Consider the following 9477-nt stretch of genomic DNA (forward strand, 5'->3'; position numbering starts at 1 on the left):
GCTTTCACCATTTTCTCAAGGGATAAGCATTAGACACCTGGTGGTGTGCAGACACACTGCAAGATTTCTCTAATCCATTTAATGGTAATTCCTTATTACTTTTTCCTTCCATGTCCTCACAACTCTTTCTTGGAAGGAGCAGAAGAGCTAGAGTGTTAATCACATAATACTGATATAATGATGATACCCAGAAGAAAGAGAATAGGAAAAAGAATGCAAAAGAAACAACCTAACAAATTGTTACATGTTTTATCAACTGTAACTAGCTAGCTTGAAAAAATGAAATATTATTTGTTCTTACAAAACCCTTGGTGGACTGGACGCTTACTACCCAAAACATACTTGGACAAGCAACACAGTGGTTAGATTTATGCTTTAATGTTTGTATTTTTGAACAGTATGTTTCACTTTCTCAAGTGAAAAGGCTTTAAGTTTGATGAATAACTGATGAGTCTGGCATGTGTGGCTGGAGTTTCTAACTCTACCCTTATTTTTCTAATTAGCTAATGGCATGTTTCTGTCGTGGAATTGCTGCGAAAACACTGGACACAAACACAGAAATAAAAGCATAGACACTGGTTGATCTGAAGATTAATGAAATTATTATTGATCGATAAGGAGACAGAACTCACACAAAGTCCTCTGCCTCGCTATACAAAGCCAAACTGACCTTTTTATAGTCTTTTAGAGACAGAGAAATTATCATCAATTGGTCAAATCGTATAAACTTATGGATTACAGCCAATGGCAAACAGCCACAAGAAACATTTACATGCACATGTATGTTAACTAGGAGCCACATCATCTAAAGACACAAATCAAGGAAGAAGCTCGAACCATATGTCCTGTTTACTGCAAGACACAGAATGATACCTTATTTGGAAAGTGAGGAGTGTGAGGAGTGTGAGCCTCCTAAGGCACATTCCCTCTCTCAGGAACATGCACACATTAGCAAAGGAGAGAAATAATGATTATCCTTACACATCTCTGTACATTAAAATGATAAGACAATCCTTTGGTCTTTGATAACCTTTACGCTTCATGCCTTTGAAAACAATGCTCAGTTACTACTAATAGCAGATAGTGTGCTAGTTAGACAGACATGCCAACATTTGGCAAACACATACTTTTGCTCTTGTGTTTTTTCTCTTTGCTGTTGTGTTTCATGTATATTGCTTGTGGTGAAACATGTGGAGAAATCCAAGGCCGGTTGCTAAACTATCATTAGATAATCACTGTTGGCGTTCACACACGGTGAAGATTAGCTATTTATTTATTTATCTTGTTTTTATTGTTATTGTTATTATTTGTTGTTATTGTCCATTGGATTTATGCTTGTAAGGCCAGAGTCGACAAATTCCGTTTGGGCTGGCTGATGACAGTGGGATGCTGTCCTCCATCTTTTCCCAAAATGCTCCACTGTGTTTTATATAACTTGGATCACCCGAGACGGATGTTAATGCCAGGTGTAAACAGGGCCACTAAGACACACTGGTATAAGTAGGGCTCCCACACTGGGTCTCAAACCCCCATCTCGCAGACCACAGACAATTGCGCTAACCACTTAACCAAAGGGTCAACCCACTAGCCAAGGGTCAGTGCATCTAGTCATCCATGGTTGTTACTGTCTAGGGGGCCTGCACTGTGACATTACCCCCTCCTTGGGAAAGTGTGTCCCTGCACTTCAGCCTACCAGCTCCCTCACACCTCTGGCCCTTGGATAGCGGGTTGACCCATTGGCTGATTGGTTAGCACAGTTGTTTGTGGTCTGCGAGACCCGGTGTGGGAGCTCTCCTTCACTACATGCAGCCACCCTGTAAATGAGTAGTGGCTGGTAAAAATTGAAAAGGAGCTATTTAATCTCAGGTCCAAAATTGGGGGTGACAAGGGACAGCTTCTTGTCATGCTGCCAATCATTTCACTGCAAATCCAATCAGCTTTTATTTCTTTGATCAGACTCATCTCACCTCTCCCCCCCTCATCTCTCTCTCTCTCTCATACCATGAGGCTACTTTTTGATCACAGCTTCATATCAATAACATGGGAGCAATTTGTTTGTGCAGATTCTTTGTCAAAAGCACCCTCTTCCAGTCTGCTTGTCCATCACCACTCTGTCTTTCTGCTTCTCTTCTTTTATTATTATATACTGTAAAAATTAACAGATCCAATCAGGCTGAATCATAAAGTGGAGCCACAGCAGCTGAGCATCTTATTCTCTATTCTCAAAGTGTCTTCACAGGTCTTGGGGAGTATTACTGCATATGTGAAAAAAGTTGTATAAAACCTTTTTCAGCTCCAGGGGGAGTGTCGGTTGGGGCTGACGACTACAAGTTTGAAAATTAAAAGATTGTTGGTGTGCTTGAGTCTAGCAGCTCGAGGCTACGTTAGCCACTACTGTTAACACACCTGAATCTATACAATCAAGTGAATCGTGTTGACTTGTATTGTAATAAAGGCAGTAGGTTTTGATAAGGAAGAAGACTGCTTGAAATAAAAAAAGATGGTATCGCTAGTTCTGGTGCATCTCTTTTGATCCTTTTTTTGGTAAACTGTCCATCATGAGTCTGACAATGTTATAGGAGTGCAATGTTAAATCGGTGGAGTACTCCTATAATCACAGGATCATAGTCCAGCTCATGGTCCAGCTCCTCCTCTACAGGTTAAAAAAAAGTCCCCCTCCGCTCAGAAATACGTTTTTCTTCTTGTTCCTACAAGTGGATGTTTTAGCTATACTATGCAGAATGATTTACAGTACCAGTCAAAAGTTTGGACACACGTTCCTATTCATGTGAAGTGTGTCCAAATTTTGGACTGGTATTGTATGTGCAGAGTTTGACACTAGAAGACTGTTTTCACATTCATCTGCTGAAAGTGGAAAGTTCTCTGAGCTTATTGAAAATCTCATTTTAAGGGGTGGTCTTACAAGCATGATTTGTGACATCACAAATTGTTTGGAGGCCAATTCCTGGTTCCAATATTCAACTTACACAAGTGTGATGTGGAAACTTGAAGCCTCCAGTGCACAAACACTGAGAATAGACTTTACAGTGAAGTAGGAGACATCTTGAGTCCAGCAATTAAACTTCTGAAATGAACAATATTTACATATTCATGATTCTGGAATGTTTAATGAGGGTGAAGGAGTAGATGTCATTTTAAGGATTTTAACATTGTAATAATACTTTTTTGTGGAAAAAACACATCAGAAACACATTTTTGTCCCAAGCATTAATTATTAACAATAAAAATTAGATTTGGCTCTCAGTTTCTCAGAATCCAAAACCAACGGTTTTCACTGCAGCGTTACTGTTTTGACATATCATATCAAAGTGACATAAAGTATTAATGGGAAATGAAGTAAAGTGAAGCATAGGTTGATGAGGCACAGTGAGGAGTGTATACAACAAGATGTACAAGATCACCATAAATAAGACAAAATGAAGCATAACATTATACTGTAACAAGATTAAGAGTCTAAAGCCATGCTATCAGCTCTTTGAGGCTGAGCTTTTAGCTAAATGTTAATATCAGCATACTAACTTGCTCACAATGATGTTTACCATCTTAGTTTAGTGTGTCAGCATGCTAACATTTCACGAAATTAGTGCTAATTAGCCCAATGTACAGCTCAGACTGAGGGGAATGTCATTAGTTTTGCAAGCACTTTGTCATAAACCAAAGTATTGGACTAATTGAAATTTTAACTTGACAGTGGTGCTAGATGAAAAGTTATGGGGTTGTCAAATGTATTACAGTTCATCCTGAGTGGAGCATAGATGCCTGTACCGGATTTTAATGTTGAGGCATAAAAACCACAGAATTCAACCTCATGGTGACATTAGAGGAAAAGGCAAGGCATCACCAAGGTCATTAGGATTCATCGTCTGAGAACCATGAATAACCACAAAATGTTGTGCCAATCCAGTCCGCTGATGTTAAGATAATTACTGGATGAATGTGATATTTGACCTGCTGGTGGAGCTACATAAGTCAGGGGATCACCAAAGGCAGTAGGATTTAGTAGGACCATACATGCCTGTATAAAAGTTCATGGCAATCAATTTAACAGTTGTTGAGATATTTCACTCTGGACCAAACTGGTGAACTGACAAACCGACATATGTACAGACGAACATTGCCATTCCTAGAGCACCACCACTAGTGTGGCTGGAAATCTTTTGAAATATATGTTATTTGATTTGTAATATATTTATTTATTTTGGTCATTAATTAACATGTACTTTTAAATTATTTTCACATGACATTTGTAAAGCTGTGGAGCACTGACTTAAAAGAGATGAAAATAAACAAGGAAAAAAGTAATTATGTGTTTGAGGCTGCATTTTATATCCAAAATCTCTTCACCATCCATTTAAAGTTAAACATGGTTTGATGAGCATTTTCTGTAATTTTACTAGATTTCTGGCTACTGAACAACTCAAACTGTACCACTTTAGGTCAGGCAGTGGGTAAAGGTAATATATTTCCTGATGCAAATTATCTTGGGTACTGGGTGTTTTTTTCCATCCTGTTGGTTTCCTCTGGCACTAAGAAGTTATATTGCAAAGCCACAAAAGCTGGCTTTCAGGCTATGAAATTACAGCAAAAACAGCTATTGCTCCCTTAAGAGAGTATGTGACTTTATGTATGTTTATGCATGGATGTGACAATGTGTGCATACTTGCCATTGCAGTTTTTTAGCCCAGAAGCACTGAATCGATATCGCATTAATTTGCTCCATATGTTATGGGTCTCCACTGAAATCCCTCCTGTTGAGCAGCATCACTACAGGTAATGAATACTGCTAGTAAACATGACTGGATGTGTTCCCCCACTTCATAATTAGATCGTTCAATCATTTGCTGCTGAGACCTTTGCCTTGCTTGGGGTTTTGTGTGTGCGGTATAGAGAGCAGAGACAGAAATATGTGTGTGTGCAGTGTCTTTGAATGTGTTGGTCTGTGTTGTATGAGGGCATTTTGATATCTGTGTGAACAAGTGTGTGTGTATTTAGCATGTGCTTCTGTGCAGTGAACGTGTTGGGGTGCATGTAATTTATTGATAAAAGTGTAAACCATGTATAGAATTTATGTATGTGTTACAGGATTAAAACAAGATTGATTGAGGAATTAATCCTACTGAAACACTGGCTTGTTAAATGTAGCTTAGTATTAGGGTGTGTATTGAATTTGTGTCAGAAGGTGAGATACATGCCGCTAATTTCCCCATCATGACCTGGGATCACTTGCATGAAACTAGCGCTGCTTTGTTTTTGCTAATTGCACTCAGCACTGTTCAGAGTCTTGATTCTACACAAGAGAAAGAGAGAGGCAGAGAGTAAATGTACAAGTGATTACATGCATTTTTTTTCAAGTTCACAGAACATTACTTCGTATGACCTGCCCAACAATCAACCTCACTGCTTTCAAATGTTACAGCAGTAATTGAACATGTCCACAAAAAAGGGGGTGAATTCCCATAACAGTCAAGAGACATTGCTTACTGTCAAATTGAAGCGCTTCCTCATTTGTTTTTCATCTTGTTGACAGTTAGATGAGAAGATCGATACCACTCTAATGTTCGTACCATAAACACAAAGTTAGCTTTGTGGTTAGCTTAGCTTAGCATAAATACTGGAAACAAGGGGAAACAGCTAGCCTGGCTCTGTCCAAAGGTAGCAAAATTCACCTGCTGAAGTTCACAAATTCACATGTTATATTTAGTTTTTTAGATCTTTACTAAAAATGCTGGGAGCACTTGTCAGGCAACCAGCAGAGACGCCAGGATGTTATTGGTGATGTTGGTCTTGGCCAAGAAATAGTCCAGAACATAACACCTGGAAAATGGTGAAGACAAAGAAGATATAGCCTGTGGAGCCTACACACACACACACACACACACACACACACATACACCACACACATACACACACATCAAGATCCCTGAGTTCATGCCCTGCGTTGTATCCCATTCAGACTGTGCTAACTGATAGCCTTTATATTAACCAGATGAATGTTTGATGAAAGACTGTTTGGTGAACATCTGCCCTACATACTGTCATTATAATTACTATTAATGAATGAGAAAGTCCAGACTGACAGCATTTGATTGATTGTATTTACCAGGTCATACTCACAAAGGCTCTGGAGGAGGATGGAAGTGTTATGTATTTGTGAATTATAAGGTGTATGGAGGTGGAGTGATTGGATTTATCAGGTAAATTGAAAATGCACACAGCTGTATCAACAACAGAGAGAGAAAGGTGAGGAAAGACTGGCAAGTGAGTGATAAGCAGGTGATGGGGAGATATGAAGTAAACGTGTTTTGCAGATAATATGTTTTACACACACACGCACAGTATTAGACCAGCTTATCATATCTGTTCACAATGAATGGAACAAAATAAAGTGGCCCTTAAATGGCTTAAATGTGACAATGGTGGGAACTAATGCAATATATAGAAGAAAGCGACATTTTTACTCCCAATTTAAAAACTCCTTTCTCTGCTGTTGAAGCACCAGGGCTGAAGGTGCACTGCTAGAAGGATAAAAAGAGCATTTGTACCGTAGAAGCATTAGTTGTTGAAGCTTTGTTTGGGTGTTCCTTAAGAAATTGCCAGGGTGCAATATGAGGCTGCCTGGGAAATCATAAAAATCATCAGTCATATGAAGAAGAAGCATTTATCAAAAAAAAATGTTGCCCCCCCTTAAAGGTAAAAAAAGACCAATCACCATGTAAAGGTGTTATGAGGAATATATTAGCACATAGTTGCCCCTTCACACATCTTTTACACTTCTTTTACTTTGGTTGAGGTTTGGTTTTCACCAACTCCGGAGAAAGATATCTAAATGCTCCACATGTTCACCAGGTAGTCTATAATTTTGTCAGTCTGCCAGCTGGTGCTCACCAGGTAGTGTACAGTGATTTTAGCAGAGCTGCCCGCTGTGGCTGTAAAAGAAGTTGATGAGCAGAGTTTGCATGTCAGAAAATCACCAGAGATTGAAATTATTCTCTGTGGGTTTGTCACTAGAAGTGAAACATTTCATATCAGACAGTCTTCTGCTTCTGCTATATATATATATATTTCAAGTCAAAAAATAATCTCATTTGAATAATAATTTGTGTCTGATATGGTTTTTCCACAAAAAAAGTTCAATTATCTCGTTAGAATCCTCCAATTACATCTCCCTCTCTGTTACTGAAAAATCCAGAATCTACGAATATGTAAATATTGTTAATTTCAAATGTTTAACTGCAGGACACAAGATGTCTCCTACTTCACTGTAAAGTCCATTCTTAGTGTATATGCACTGGAGGCTTCAAGTTTCGTCCTCATATTTGTGTAAATTGTATACTGGACCACAATTGGCTCAAAACTAGTTGTGATGTAAATCAGATTATCAGAAGGCACAGCAGATGAATGTGAAAACAACCTTCTAGTGTCAGACTCTGCACATACATCATCCTCCACAATGAAGCTCAAACATTGAAGTGAAGTAACAATAAGCAAAACACATTTTTGAATGGAAGGGGACTTTAAGGACCAAGCAGATTCTTAGACACACTTAGCACAGACAGATGCCAAATGTGACAGAGGTTGTGTTTAAAGCATGCTGATTGTTGCAGGATCAAGATGCAACTCTCTGCACAGAGTACTTACAAACCACCTGATGAGGCATGCATCGTAAGAAAATAAGACAATGCTTTAATTGAAAACTCTTTTTTTGCCAGAGCCACAAGTGGACTACTTTAAAAACACTATTGCTGTTTGGCTAACCATTAGGCGTATGTGCTTGCACAGCCTTCACACCCAAGTGCTCAGCATAAGCAAGTGAATCCCTCCTGTGCTGTTTTAAACAAACTGAGACACTGCATCACACAGTGAAATGATGGTGCTTCATCAGTAGCTGTATGGGGTGAATGTGCACCAGTGAGTCACGTAGAGAAGAACAGTGTAAAAATGTAATAAAATGTGATAAAATGTCCTTCTGTTGAAAGAAAATGTAAGCTCTAATGATTTTATCTGATTATATCATCCAGTGATCACCATATTATAAAAGGTTTATGATCAAAGTATTTTATAACTGTGTGGTTAGTTGAAGACAAAGAAGGATGCAACTATACATTAGTAGTCAATATAACTATTGAATGATTACTAAAAATATGTAACATCCTTAATTAACAAAAAAACCCCATAATGTTACAATGTAACAATGTAATCTTAGATTGTTTAGATGTGTATATGTTAAAAACCGTAATGCTTTATCAATAGTTTGTCAAAACTGTTGAAAAAAAACAAAACAAATCAACTCAAACATTCATGAGGATTTTCATGGTTTTAACTCTGTTTGTTGGCTCCAAAGAAGCTCAGGAGATTGAAAAGTTCAACTGTACCATTTAGATTTTTAGACCACAGCATCCTCTAGTGGTAGAGAACATCCATTACATCCTCTCACTGTATTTACACTACAGAATCAAACACTAAAAAACTCCAGACAACTACACACTAGCTCCGACAATGCATTAACACAGGACTTAGACAACATACAAGTGGACTGGTGATATAAAATCATGTTGACAGATGACCCAAAACAAGTTTTACAGCTTTTTATATGAATGAAAATCTCTCCCGGGACAGCTTTGTAGGTATCGTAACCCTCACACTACCTTAGAACCAGTCACATGAAGCGGTAAGCATATTTGATTTCTTGGTACTTTTATTATCATCATCAAACATCATGATGGTAACACTTTATTTGACCTATTTAGCATTTATAAGCAATATAATATATAAACAGTTATTATATTATATTAACACAAAACAAAAAATGGGCTCACATCCCTACCAAAAAAAACAAATACAAAATAAAAACATTTATTCATAGCCAATCTTATCAGCTCCTGTCATCCTTTTTAATCCTTTAAAAGTAGTATACAGTTTAATGAGCTCAAAGGAGAATTCAAGCTGGATTTTTGGAAGGCAAACATATATAGTACCCCAAATATTAATATACAGCAGTAGCCAACATTAGCAGTGTATTATCTGTAATTTTAATATACATAAGTTCAAAATTTAATATACAGCCTCTCAAATACGCTTTTAAGGGTATATGGTGTTGAATTTACATTTAACTTCTATTTATGCGTACATGATGTGTACACATTATCTTAGCAAACAGTTAGGGCTACATCTAAGAATGTGTTTCCATTACACTTGTCTGTTGATCATATGTTATTAATTACTTAATTAAAAAAAGGTTCAATTTTTTCATATCAGGGCATACATGTTCATAACAATCACACTACTGTAATTACTATGAGAAAAGCAACCAGCCACTTACATAAACTGAGAACTCCCTGCTGACGCAACAGATTTTGACAATCCAAAGGAAATTGGGCTGTGATGTAAAATATTTGCTGCTTTACAAATAATCTGTCTGTATGAAAAACTTGATATATGTGCAGCTCATAACTGTGT

The sequence above is a fragment of the Thunnus albacares genome, chromosome 17 (genome assembly GCF_914725855.1).
Source record: "Thunnus albacares chromosome 17, fThuAlb1.1, whole genome shotgun sequence".
Taxonomy (NCBI): Eukaryota; Metazoa; Chordata; class Actinopteri; order Scombriformes; family Scombridae; genus Thunnus; species Thunnus albacares.